Source organism: Pan paniscus, chromosome 7 (assembly GCF_029289425.2).
Source record: "Pan paniscus chromosome 7, NHGRI_mPanPan1-v2.0_pri, whole genome shotgun sequence".
NCBI lineage: Eukaryota > Metazoa > Chordata > Mammalia > Primates > Hominidae > Pan > Pan paniscus.
Genome location: NC_073256.2, coordinates 63,775,386 through 63,787,970, shown reverse-complemented (window position 1 = coordinate 63,787,970; position 12,585 = coordinate 63,775,386). Strand labels below are relative to the sequence as shown.

The window sequence follows — 12,585 nt, the reverse complement described above, 5'->3', positions numbered from 1 at the left end:
GTCATAGCTTTTTGGCGGTGTTTGCCTAGAGTAGAGCAGTTACCGTCTGAAAGTTTTCTGCCTTGCTGAGCTGCCCCTTCCCTGGTACCTTGGTTGGAGAGAGCAGGCTTTGCGGGGACTTTGTCTGTGCTCATTGCTGTTTCCAGGTTGCTGCGTTCTTCAGCTCCAAGTCTGGAATAGATGAGACAGAAAGAAAACCCAGGACACTCGCCAGCCCGTTGTTCCTTTGGTTCCAAGGTCCCCTCCAGTCTTTCTTTGCTCCACCTTTTGGAGCCTTCTTATGTTTGTTACATATACAATGTCCTAGATTTTTAGTTGCAGTTAGCAAGAGGAAGCAGGGAAAGTACATCTACTCCATCTTCCTGGAAACAGAAGTCCGTGGGAAGCATTTTTTTAAATATCTCTGCCTAGACCCCACTTCTAAAGACTGATTTAATTGGTCTGGAGTGGTGCCTGGACATCAGGAATTTAAAAAAATTAAAACTCCTGGGTGACTCCACTGTGCACCCAGGGCTGAGAACCTGCCATAGTTATCCTTGTCTCTTGTAGTTATTGTCTGTTGGCCAATTCATAACTCCCAATCAAACCTTTAACTTATACTTTTCCTCTGACCTCTGTAACCATTTATGCAACTGCCTGATTTTGACAACTCTTCTTTGAGAAATTACAACTATCAGACAGTTGAAGCTTAAAGGTACCTCAAACTTCAACATATTCAAAAAAATCATTATCTGTACTCCCCCGAAAACACCTCCAGCTTTCCCCACCAGAGAATGGCACCATCAGCCACCTTGTTATACAACGGAGACACCAGAGAGTCACTCTTGATGAGTTTCTCCCTTTACCAATCTTCTCCTAATTCATTCAGAGAAACTCTCACAAAAGTCGTGTCTGATCCATCAACTCCTTGTCCAGCAACATGCTGAGCAACACTGGAGCCTGAGGCCAAAGGAAAAATGGGTGCCTTACATGCATGTTTTTCAGTTTGCATTTTGGTTTTTTTGAGGCAGGTTCTCAGTCTGTCACCCAGGCTTGAATGCAGTGGCACGATCATGGCTCACTGCAGCCTCAATCACCTGGGCTCAAGCAATCCTCCCACCTCAGTCTCCCAAGTAGCTGAGACTATAGGCATGCCCCACCACACCCAGCTAATAAATTTTTTAATGGTCAACTTTTTGGCAGAAAATTAAAGTGGTGAAAGAAATAAAAATTTTAACACCAGTTATTAAAACTCACAACAGTATGTTTAAATTTAAATTTTTTATTACACAAAACCAGAAGTGAATTTTACGTTTCTAGCTTTAATGGATGCTAACTCATTAATAATGTCTTCAAAATCTACATCTTCTACTTTAATATTCTGCAGAAAGGTAACTATCAAAAAGGTATGCAGTAGCCCCCTTATCCATGAGGATACATTCCAAGACCCCCAGTGGATACCTGAAAACATGGATAGTACCAACTTCTGTATATTCTGCTTTTATCCGTACATACATACCTATGATAAAGTTTAATGTATAAATTAGGCATGGTAACTGATAATGAAATAGAACAACTCAAACAAGCTGGGTGCAGTGGCTCATGTCTGTAATCCTAATACTTTGGGAGGCTGAGGCGGGCGGATCATCTGAGGTCAGGAGTTCGAGACCAACTTGGCCAACATGGTGAAACCCCATCTCTACTAAAAATACAAAAATTAGCTGGGCATGTTGGTACATGCCTGTAGTCCCAGCTACATGGGAGGCTGAGGCAGGAGAATTGCTTGAACCCAGGAGGCAGAGGTTGCAGTAAGCCGAGATCATGCCACTGCACTCCAGCCTGGACAACACAGCAAGATTCCATCTCAAGAAAAAAAAAAAGAAAGAGAACACTAACAATATACTGTAATAAAAGTAAAGTGAATGTGTTCTCTCTCTAATTATCTTCTTGTAGTGTGTTCCTCTCTTTTCTTGTGATGATAAAATGCCTACATGGTGAGATGAAGCTAGGGGAATGGCGTGGGTATTAGGACCTAGCATTAGGCTACCTCTGACCTTCTGGCCATCCTTGAGGAGACTCACCTGCTCCAGGCGATCCTGGGTCATCAAGCCATAATGATTGGATGTCAAGGAGCAGATGAGCTCAATGACTAATGAGTAGATAGCGTGTACAGTGGTGCATACTCTGGGTAAAGAGATGATTCACATCCCAACACAGGACAGTCTGAGATTTCATCATGCTACTCAGAATGACATGCAAATTAAAACATGTAAGTTGCTTATTTCTGGAATTTTCCATTTAATATTTTCAGACTGTGGTTGACTGCAGGTAACTGAAACTGCAGAAGGCAAAAAGCCACAGACAAGGGGGAACGTACTTGGGGCTACATCTTCCCTTTTGCCACAGGCCTGTCACGGTACTGTGGGATCCTCTCTTTGCCTAGAAGTTTGATATTTTGTTCATCCTGGATTTTTTGGCACTAATACTGATTTTTTAAATATTGTATTGCTTATCTTGATTATTGAGTTTTGAGCGGGATCCTTAAATTTGTGCCTCAGGCAAGTCCGTCACTCACCCCACCATAATCCCAGCCCTGACCAGTTCATTGGCTTCCCATGGTTCTTAACCACACAAATGAGGGTCCACTGCGGGAACTGGTCCCACCTGTCTGTCACTCACCCAGGATACTGCCATCCCTGTCGTCTGTGTGCCTGTCACATTGTCCTCCACTCCCCTCTTCAGTGGCCCTCCCGGTCCCCTGCCTCTGTACCTGTTCCTCTCTCCCTGCAGCAGGCTCTCTCCCCGCAGCTCCTCCCCCTCACTTCCCCGGACACATCCATCTCTTTCACTGAGGGATACTACAGAATAGTTTTCTAAATAGTTCTCTCTTGGTTTCTAATTGTATATTTATTTTATTGGATTACTCGATGAATGCCTGCAGAGCCCATGAGGGTGCAGCTGCCCTAGTGCTAGACCATGTGACTGCAGGGCTCACCACAGAATTCCCCGTGCCCAGCACAAAGCCTGGCGCAAGGTGGGGATTCCATGACTATCTACAGAATGAGCAGACAGATGAGGGAATCTGCACATCTAGGTTCTAGCACAGGAGATAAATCAGCTTCACCATGTTTCCCAGAGTGTCCTCCTCTCAGCACTAGTTTGGTGGAATAATAACAGATGTAATGTGGACTTTGTCTTGTGGACAAATAACTAAGAGAGGCCCTGGGTTCGACAAAGTTCTACATGACTTTTTAACCTCTGATATACCAATATGCATCGTGAATTTCTAAACAGAAATCTTGTAGCTCTATCTCCCAAACTGATTTGACCACAATACCATTTATTTTCATGGAATAACTTAGGGAGCTAGTTTCATAACTGAGTCTGGTGGAAAAAGACAAATTGATAAGCAGAAAGTGTATGTAGCCTGGGAGAAACCAGACCTCTCCACAGGATTCACAGCCCAGGAATGGTGTGGTCAGGCATTCGTGGTAGAGGAGGAAATGCAACCCTCACCCTTTGGGTTTAATTTTACCTTTGTGGGGTTACGCACCAACTATTTCCTGTCTTTGGAGATATTAAACACCAAAATATGTGAGGCACTAAAATGGGGCTCAGGAGACTGTGATCCTCTTTTTTAGCTCCGTGACCTTGAGCAAGTCATATGGCCGTGGCCACCGACAACACGAGAGCAACACCACCTACCCTGCCTATCTGGCTGTACAGAGTAAGGATCCAAAGAAATAATGAATATAATAACAACAATGGCTAGCGTTAATGATTTCCTTATTCTGTGCTAGTCGACACTTCTAGGAACTTTCCAAGTGTTATCTCATCCTATCCCTTGAAATAGACACTATTTTTACCCTTGTACAAATGACCTAATGGAGCTTCGGGAGTTCAGTAACTTTCCCAACACCACACAGCGAGGAAGCAGCCGAGTCAGGACTCAAGCTCAGAAAATCTGATTCTGGAGTCTGTGTTCTTAACTTCCACGCTCAATATGAGAGTTCTTGGCAATCCCCAAAGTGTGCAGTGAGGATATTACTCATCACCACTTCTGAACTTCGTTTTCCCACATGGTCTTAGCACACCAGGAAGATGGCGTTGTGTGGAGCCAGCATCAGGTGCCTGGCGCCAGCCTGTCTTGCACCAATAGCTTGTGCCCCTGTGGAAGGCACTCAAAAATAACCACTGCCACTCACTGAGCATCGGCCACCATCAGGCCCTATACTGTGACTGTACTGGTTTATTAAGCAACGTGGTCAGTGGTTTACTCCCTAATCTGCCTTCCCCCACGAACAACGAAGGGAAAGGGACAGTGACTTTCCTCCTTTGTTCCCAGCCCAAGCTTCAGAAAATTGCACAGAGCAACCCTGGAGAAGGCTTCCACAAGGACAGTGTCCCCACAACATCAGAACCTGGGCACACTGGCCACTACCTCCTGCTTGCACACAGACACTCACCATGAAATCTCTCATTTCCACACTAATATTATTTTGAAGTTGAAAAAGGTAACCATGCAAAACTTCTTTTTTTTGAGACAGGGTCTCACTCTGTCACCCAGGGTAGAATGCAGTGGTGCAAACACAGCTCACTGCAGCCTCCACCTACTGGACTTAGGTGATCCTCCAACCTCAGCCCCAAGTAGCTGGGATTACAGGTGTGTACCACCATGCCCAGCTATTTCTTTTTTTTGTATTCTTTGTAGAGATGGGGTTTCACCATGTTGCCCAGGCTATGAAAAACTTTTTTTGTTGTTTGTTTGTTTTTTATATTCTCCAATTTAAAACTTTTAATTAAAAAGTAAACTTTAATGTCAAAAATGCAAACTTGGGGAAGACAGAAAAGATCACACACAAGGCTGGCCAGGCAGAGGCGCTCCTCACTTCCCAGACGGGGTGGCGGCCGGGCAGAGGCGTGCCTCACTTGCCAGATGGTGGGGTGGCTGGGCAGAGGGGCTTCTCATTTCCCAGACAGTGGCCGGCCAGGCAGAGGTGCTCCTCACTTCCCAGACGGTGGGCAGCCAGGCAGAGGTGCTCCTCACTTCCCAGATGGTGGGCAGCTGGGCAGAGGCACTCCTCACTTCCCAGACGGGGTGGCCAGGCAGAGGTGCTCCTTACTTGCCAGATGGAGTGGCCGGGCATAGGTGCTCCTCACTTGCTAGACGGGGTGGTGGCTGGGCAGAGGCACTCCTCATTTCCCAGACGGGGTGGCCGGGCATAGGCGCTCCTCACTTGCCAGACAGGGTGGCCGAGCAGAGGCGCTCCTCACTTCCCAGATGGTTGGCGGCCAGTCAGAGGCGCTCCTCACTTCCCAGACAGTGGGCAGCTGTATGAAAAATTTTAATTAAAACATTTCCGTTTACTCTTTTATGAGGATGTAACCAAAAGATTTGAATTGCAGCAGGTGAAATGGGAAAGGGTCAGGAGAGATGGTCTGTTCCTGAGCTCTGCCACTGAAAGCTGTGTGCTGTTGGGCAAATCTCCTAAGCTTATCTAGGCTTTGCTGTGTTCAGCTTTCAAATAAAAGGACTGTATAGATGATGACGCATGCACTTACTGTGGCCACCTGCTACTTGTTAGGCCTTGCTCAGCATACAATCCCATTATTTCCTCGCTATAGCCACATTTCACAGACAGCAGAACAGAGACTGCGGAGACTCGGAGGCTAAATGTCCTTATCCTCTGGTAGTGGTAGGACAGTACTCAGGAAGGCAGCCCCAGGGGCTGCTCTTTTCTAAACATCCCTAAACTTCCATTTGAAAATTGCTGCATTACTGATATCCCCGAGGAGTATGAAGCTGGAGTATGAAGATGCTCCCAAGGCAGTGTCTTAGGTCGGCACACACCGCCTGAACTGCCCCATCTCTGTCAGTCAGCCTCCATGTCAGTCGGCCTCCATCACTTCCGTCCCTCTACTCCACAACTCTGTCTAAAAGCAACGTGCAGCTCTGACATTCTAGGGTTCCTATAGCCCCTGAGTAATCCTTTCCAATCCTTCACCACGCCCCTTCCCTGTCTATCTCCAAACCCTGGGATGCGGCAGAAGAGATACAACACTGGGGTGTTGCAATCTCTAGTTCCCAGAAATAGCACCTCTAAAACCAGCCTGAGCCAAGCTTGCCCAGGCGCCACCCAACAGGAGGAAAGCCTCCCCCACTGGCACAAAAGGCAGCATAACCCCAGGGCGGGTGGTGGAAAGGAGTCTACAGAACAGTTCTCTTAGATCCGGATTACAATCAGCAATGAAAAGTGAGGGTACTGAGCCCGGTAGCCGGCTTTTGAGCAAGCAAGGGCAAGTGTCTGAATGGGACCCTCCAAGCCTGCACACTGGCAATCCCGTGCCAACCCCAGTGCAAGGAAACAGAAGCCATGGCCAGGGAAATGAGTGTCTTGGCAGCCTCTACTGCTGGTTTCTCAGAATTGCTCCGTCTTTTTCCAAATGAACCTCAGGAGAACCACAATTTTAAAACTTACTTCATCTGGGACAGTCGAAATTATTTTGGCAGTTCTCTGGAAGGGGGAAAAAGACAACTAATCCCTTTTCTACTCCCTCCCCATGACAAAAAGAAAAGTTACAACATAAGGCATATTGGAGCCAGTTCCCAGTTACAGAAATACATTTGAAGATCTACAATGTTGCACAATGTGCAAATTTGGAGAAGTAATTTGGAGGCTAAGTAAATGTCTGGAGACTTTATTAAAATGTCCCTTTGTCTTTGCTGGCCAAACTGGCACCTCAGGATCACAGAAGGAGCTTTTGTTTCCTCCATGACATCAAGAAGCTCTGGGTGCAAAGGGTAGTCTTCAGAGAATCCTGGAAGCAGAGTTGCTCCTGCTTCAGGGAGGATGTGCCCTTGCCACCTGCAGGGTTAGAGGGCTTTGGGATGTGCCCTTATTAGCCTTGTTTGGTTTTGTGGGGGCGGGATTTTGGTTTCTGGGTTGTTGTTGTTTTTTTTGTTTTTTTTTTTTTTGAGACAGAGTTTCACTCTTGTTGCCCAGGCTGGAGTGCAATGGCGTGATCTCGGCTCACTGCAACCTCCGCCTCCTGGGTTCAAGTGATTCTCCTGTCTCAGCCTCCTGAGTAGCTGGGATTACAGGTGCCCGCCACTACGCCTGGCTAATTTTTGGTATTTTTAGTAGAGACGGGGTTTCACCATGTTGGCCAGGCTGGTCTGGAACTCCTGACCCCAGGTGATCCACCCACCTCGGCCTCCCAAAGTATTAGCCTTGTTTAAATATATACATGAGGCATAACTAATTTACATGCTACTGCTCTGACAGGTCTCTCCATAGTTTACCCAGAGCACAAATCTCGAAGCTGCATGAGAGCATTACACATTTGGCAGTTTTGATGCCACAACCTGTGCTGATGCTTCACACAGAGAAGGACAGATCAAAGAAGAAACATGCCGGCCGGGTGCGGTGGCTCACGCCTGTAATCCCAGCACTTTGGAAGGACGAGGTGGGTGGATCACGAGGTCAGGAGATCGAGACCATCCTGGTTAACACGGTGAAACCCCGTCTCTACTAAAAATTTAAAAAATTAGCCGGGCGTGGTGGCGGGCGCCTGTAGTCCCAGCTACTCGGGAGGCTGAGGCAGGAGAATGGCGTGAACCAGGGAGGCAGAGCTTGCAGTGAGCCGAGATCGTGCCTCTGCACTCCAGCCTGGGCGACAGAGTGAGACTCCGTCTCAAATAAAAAAGAAAGAAAGAAAGAAACATGCCAAGGACATCAATTAAAGTGTTGGTAGGGACTTTCCACGAAAATAATTCAGAAAGATGATGAAGGACCCAAAACATACTAGCAAAAGGATTTACAGAAACCAAGTGTGAATGTGCTCGCTGAGTCCCAGAATTTCTGATTCCTGGGAAGTAGGACCCATGAACATTAAGGGGTCGTTTTAGCACAAGTGAAAGGAGCAGTGGGTGAGAACGCATGACCGAGGTCCCGGCCTTATGTGACTGACTGTCCCTCCTGGTTCCCCGCATCTGAGTGGGTTCAGGCCCGTATTAATGGAGCTGCACAGTACCCGCCCTCCAGGAGCTCGGGAGGAAGGGTCTGCACCAATCCTACAAACATTTGGGGCGCCTTCTAATCACCGAGAGCTGCACCAATAGCGGTGGGGGCTGCCAAGCAAGACGCACAGGGCACCCGGATCACACACAGGACCCTTCAGCCAGGCAGAAGGAAGCACCGGAAAGTTCCAGAAAGGCTTCAGGGAGGTACAGCTCGAGTGGAATTTTAAAGGACGATTAGAAAATGGGGCTGAGCGCAGTGGCTCATGCCTGTAATCCTAGGACTTTGGGAGGCTGAGGCGGGCGGATCACCTGAGGTCAGGAGCTCCAGACCAGCCTGGCCAACATGGCAAAACCCCGTCTCTACTAAAAATACAAAAAAATTAGCCAGGTGTGGTGGCGTGCTAGTCCCAGCTACTCGGGAGGCCGAAGCAGGAGAATCGCTTGAACCCGGGAGGCAGAGGTTGCAGTGAGCCGAGCTCGCACCACTGCACTCCAGCCAGGGTGACAGAGCGAGACTCCCTCTCAAAAAATAAAGGAAGAAAGAGGGCCGGGCGCGGTGGCTCACGCCTGTAATCCCAGCACTTTGGGAGGCCAAGGTGGACGGATCACGAGGTCAGGAGATGGAGACCATCCTGGCTAACACGGTGAAACCCCATCACTACTAAAAATACAAAAAAAAAATTAGCCAGGCATGCGCCTGTAGTCCCAGCTACTCGGGAGGCTGAGGCAGGAGAATTACTTGAACCTGGGAGGCAGAGGTTGCAGTGAGCCGAGATCACACCATTGCACTCCAGCCTAAGTGACAGAGCGAGACTCCATCTCAAAAAAAAAAAAAGAAAGAAAGAAAAGAAAAAGGAAGAAAGAAAGAAAACAGCCCAGTGGATGGGCAGGGGAAGTGGAAATGTCACTGGTTGGAATATTTCTCCTGAGGCAGAGGAAACAGCACCTAGACGCCTCCATAGCCCACCCCGGCCCTGTGGCCTTGGTGAGAGACCTCGCTCATTTTCTGCCCACTCTCCCACGGGCCCTCCTCTCCTTACCCTCCAACTACCCTACCTTCCCCACCCTCCATCCACCCACCCTCCTGCGGGCCCTCCCCTCCGCTCTTCACCCTGCAGCTTCCCTCCTGTGGACCCTCACCTCCCAAGCCTCTCCACAGTTTTGCAAGACACTCCCTGCACCCACGATCTCACTCCACTCCATGCACAGTGGTGCTGCTTCCTTGATTGAACCCCAACAAATTGTAGCCAATCCCTCACCTCCCACTTTCTCCTCATTGCACTCCAACCTCCCACTTTCTCCTCATTGCACTCCAGTAAGAATTCTGTCTTCATCTCTTCATGAAAAAGCTTTTTCAGGCCACCCATAGCCTCCAAATTCCTAACTCAGTGACCTATCATTTGCTTTCTGGGCACTTGCTCTCTCAGCAGCATTTGAAACCACCAATGACTGCACCTTTCCTGGGAGACTGGTTTTTCCTCACTCACCTGACTGCTTCTCTTGCTTCTCTTGCGTGTATTTGCTGGCCCCTCTTCCTTTTCCTGGCCTTCAGATTCTTGTGTCCCAGGGCTTGGTTGTTCTTTGTTTATTTTTTTGAGACAGGGTCTGGCTCTTCCACCCAGGCTGGAGTGCAGTGGTGAGTGCAATGGCCTGATCACCGCCTGCTGCAGCCTCAACCTCCTGGGCTCAAGCGATCCTCCCTCTTCAGCCTCCTGAATTGCTGGGACCACAGGCACACAGCATTGGGCCCGGCTAATTTTTGTTTCTGTTTTTTGTTATTGTTTGTTTGTTTGTTTAGAGGCAGGGTGTATTAGGCTGCTCTTGCATTGCTTTAAAGAAATACCTGAGACTGAGTACTTCAAAAGAAAAACTGGCTCACGGTTCTGCAGGCTGTACAGGAGGCATAGCAGGAGATCTGCTTCTGGGGAGGCCTGGGGAAGCTTCCAATAGCTGGCGGAAGGCGAAGGGGGAGCAGGCGTCCCACATGGCGGGAGCAGGAGCAAGCGGGGGAGGTGTCACACTTTACAACAACCAGATCTGGGCAAAATCCCTCACCATCTGGAGCACAGCACCGAGCTCCGAGGGATTCTCCTGCCCTCCACCCCAACCCCGTGACCAGAACGCCTCCCACCAGGCCCCACCTCCAACACTGGGGGTTACAATTCCACAGGAGATTCAGCAGCCTGGAGCTGAGTTACATGTTCAAACTTTCAGAGGCTTCCCATGGCCCATCTCCGCTTCCAGCACATTCGCCCTCCTACACATGCCGCCTCGCTGTGCACAGCAAGCCCTGCGGGAAAGGCCGCCGGGCCTAAGAAGGGCTTTCCTCGAGAGAAGGCCCAGGCAGAGAAGTCCCCCTTTTATCCCCGATGTGGCCGTGGGAGAATTTGACCGTGGGGGCTCTGTCGTTCACCTAGCTTCTGGTCCCATAACTAAGCAATAGCGGAAGAGTAAAGCAAAGCCAGAGACGGATAGTCCTGGGGCCTTGGCGACATGGTGGTGTCTCAGACAAACAAACCCTGCTCACCTATTTCTAGAATGTCGGCAATAGATCACCAGTTTCCCTACAGTTTAAGTCAACCTGAGTTGGGGTTTATTTTACCCGCATCCAAAAGCATCATGAGGTTGCGCTTCCTTCTCCCACGCCGCATGGCTGGCCTCCTTTCTGTCTGGAGCACGCGCCAAGCCTGCTCCTGCCGCAGGGCCTTCGCACTGCTTGTTCCTGCGTGGAGTGCGCTGTCCAGAATCTTAGCCAAACTGCTCTTAGTTCAAGCATCACCTGGTCACAGGGACCTCCCTGACCTCCTAGCTAGAGGACCACACTCCCACACCGCTTTTATACCACACTTTCTGTCTTATTGCCGTCTTTACGCCACAGCATCTATCATTACATTACAAGGTCCTATTTATCTGCATGCTTTTTTTTTTTCTTGAGATGGAATCTCACTCTGTCGCCCAGGATGTAGTGCAATGGCATGATCTTGGCTCACTGCAACCTCCGCCTCCTGGGTTCAAGCGATTCTTCTGCTTCAGCCTCCCGAGTAGCTGGGTTTACAGGCCAGAGCCACCACAGCCAGCTACTTTTTGTATTTTTGGTAGAGACAGGGTTTCACCATGTTGGCAAGGCTGGTCTCAAACTCCTGACCTCAGGTAATCCGCCCGCCTCGGCTTCCTAAAGTGCTGGGATTATAGGCATGAGCCACTGCACCTGGCCTGCACATTTATTTTCTGCCTCCCCTGCTAGAATGTATGCCCGCACGAGGGCAGGGACAAGGGGGCATGTAGATTACAACCTGGTACTTAGTAAGTGTTCAGTAAATATCCTTTAAATAAAATGTGGCAAGAGAACACAGCACATTAGAAGGACTGCAAGTATTTCTGTGTGCAAGGCTAGCAGAGAAGGCAGGAGGGAATGAGAGGTAAATGCCAGATCCTTAAGAACCTTACATTGTATCCTAAGATTAATGGACAGCCACAGATGAACTGTGAGAAGGAGCACTATACACTGCAGCACAGCAGACAGGAGGGGAGAGACCATTCAGAAAACTGTTCCACTCGTCTAGGCCAAGAAATGTGACTCAAACCAAAGACAGTGGCTTTGGGATGGAGAATACAGAATGGATTGGGTTCATGAGGCATTAGTAAAGGATTGGCGGCTTGGCCTCCCACTGAGGGCAGTGAGCTAATGAAAGGGAAGCATCAAGAACAACATCCAGGCTTCTGTTTGGACAGCGTGGTGCCAGTCATGGAGCCAGGGCCTGGCGAGGCAGCTGATTCGCATTTGGAGGAAATTAGTCTGATTCTGAATATGTTGATTTTGAGACACTCAGGACATTCCCAGGTAGAGATGCATAGTTACCATCAGAGACACAGGTCTGGAGCATAGAGGAAGGGTCTGTCCTAGAAACAGGGCCTGGAGATTGGAGTTCAGCCTTGAGAGTGTGGGGGTCATGCAGGAAGACCACAGAGAACCTAGAAAAGGAAGAGAAGACACCTGGAGACAAACCCTAAAGAGCACTAACATCTGAGAAGCATGGAGAGAGAAACTGCTAAGAGACTGAGAAAAAGTAGCCCAGATGAAGAAAACACCAGAAGTGCATGATTTTATGAAAGTTAAGAGAATATTGCAAAGAGGAGAGGTCAAGTGATATGAGAACTAAAACATGCTCATTTGACTTGGTAGCCAAGAAGTTTTTGGTAATCTGAGCAAAACCATTTTGGGGACGGTGGGAGCAAAAGCCAGATTGTTGTTGTTTGTGGAGTGAAGAGATGAGTGAGTACGTATGACTCAGGGAGACCGCATCCTTCCTGGGTGTTCAGCTGTAGCCAGCATTCCCCATCCTTCCAGCTCTGAGGCTTCTTTCCCAAACACCAGGAAGGGAAATAACATTTGCTCTGAAATTGCTGGCACCATGACCATCTTTGCTGTATAAATGACAGTGAAGTCACCTACTTTTGGAAGGGCACAACTTCCTTAAAACTGTCACAAAATTAAAATGTAAACAATACAGAAACGCATGATGTACAAGTCCTCTTCCCTCTCTCCCAAATCCTGTCCCTTCCCTCTGGGTAACTGCTGAGGA

General features: G+C 48.6%; 1 long non-coding RNA gene across 1 annotated transcript; it reads right to left on the bottom strand.

Moving 5' to 3' along the window:
- Nucleotides 1-1,249: 1,249 nt before the first annotated feature.
- LOC134730972 (uncharacterized) lies at nt 1,250-10,119 on the bottom strand. Its single transcript, XR_010112930.1, has 2 exons — nt 9,490-10,119; nt 1,250-5,310 (listed from the first exon to the last, which is right to left on the bottom strand). It is a non-coding gene; the product is annotated as an uncharacterized LOC134730972 (long non-coding RNA).
- Nucleotides 10,120-12,585: the final 2,466 nt, after the last annotated feature.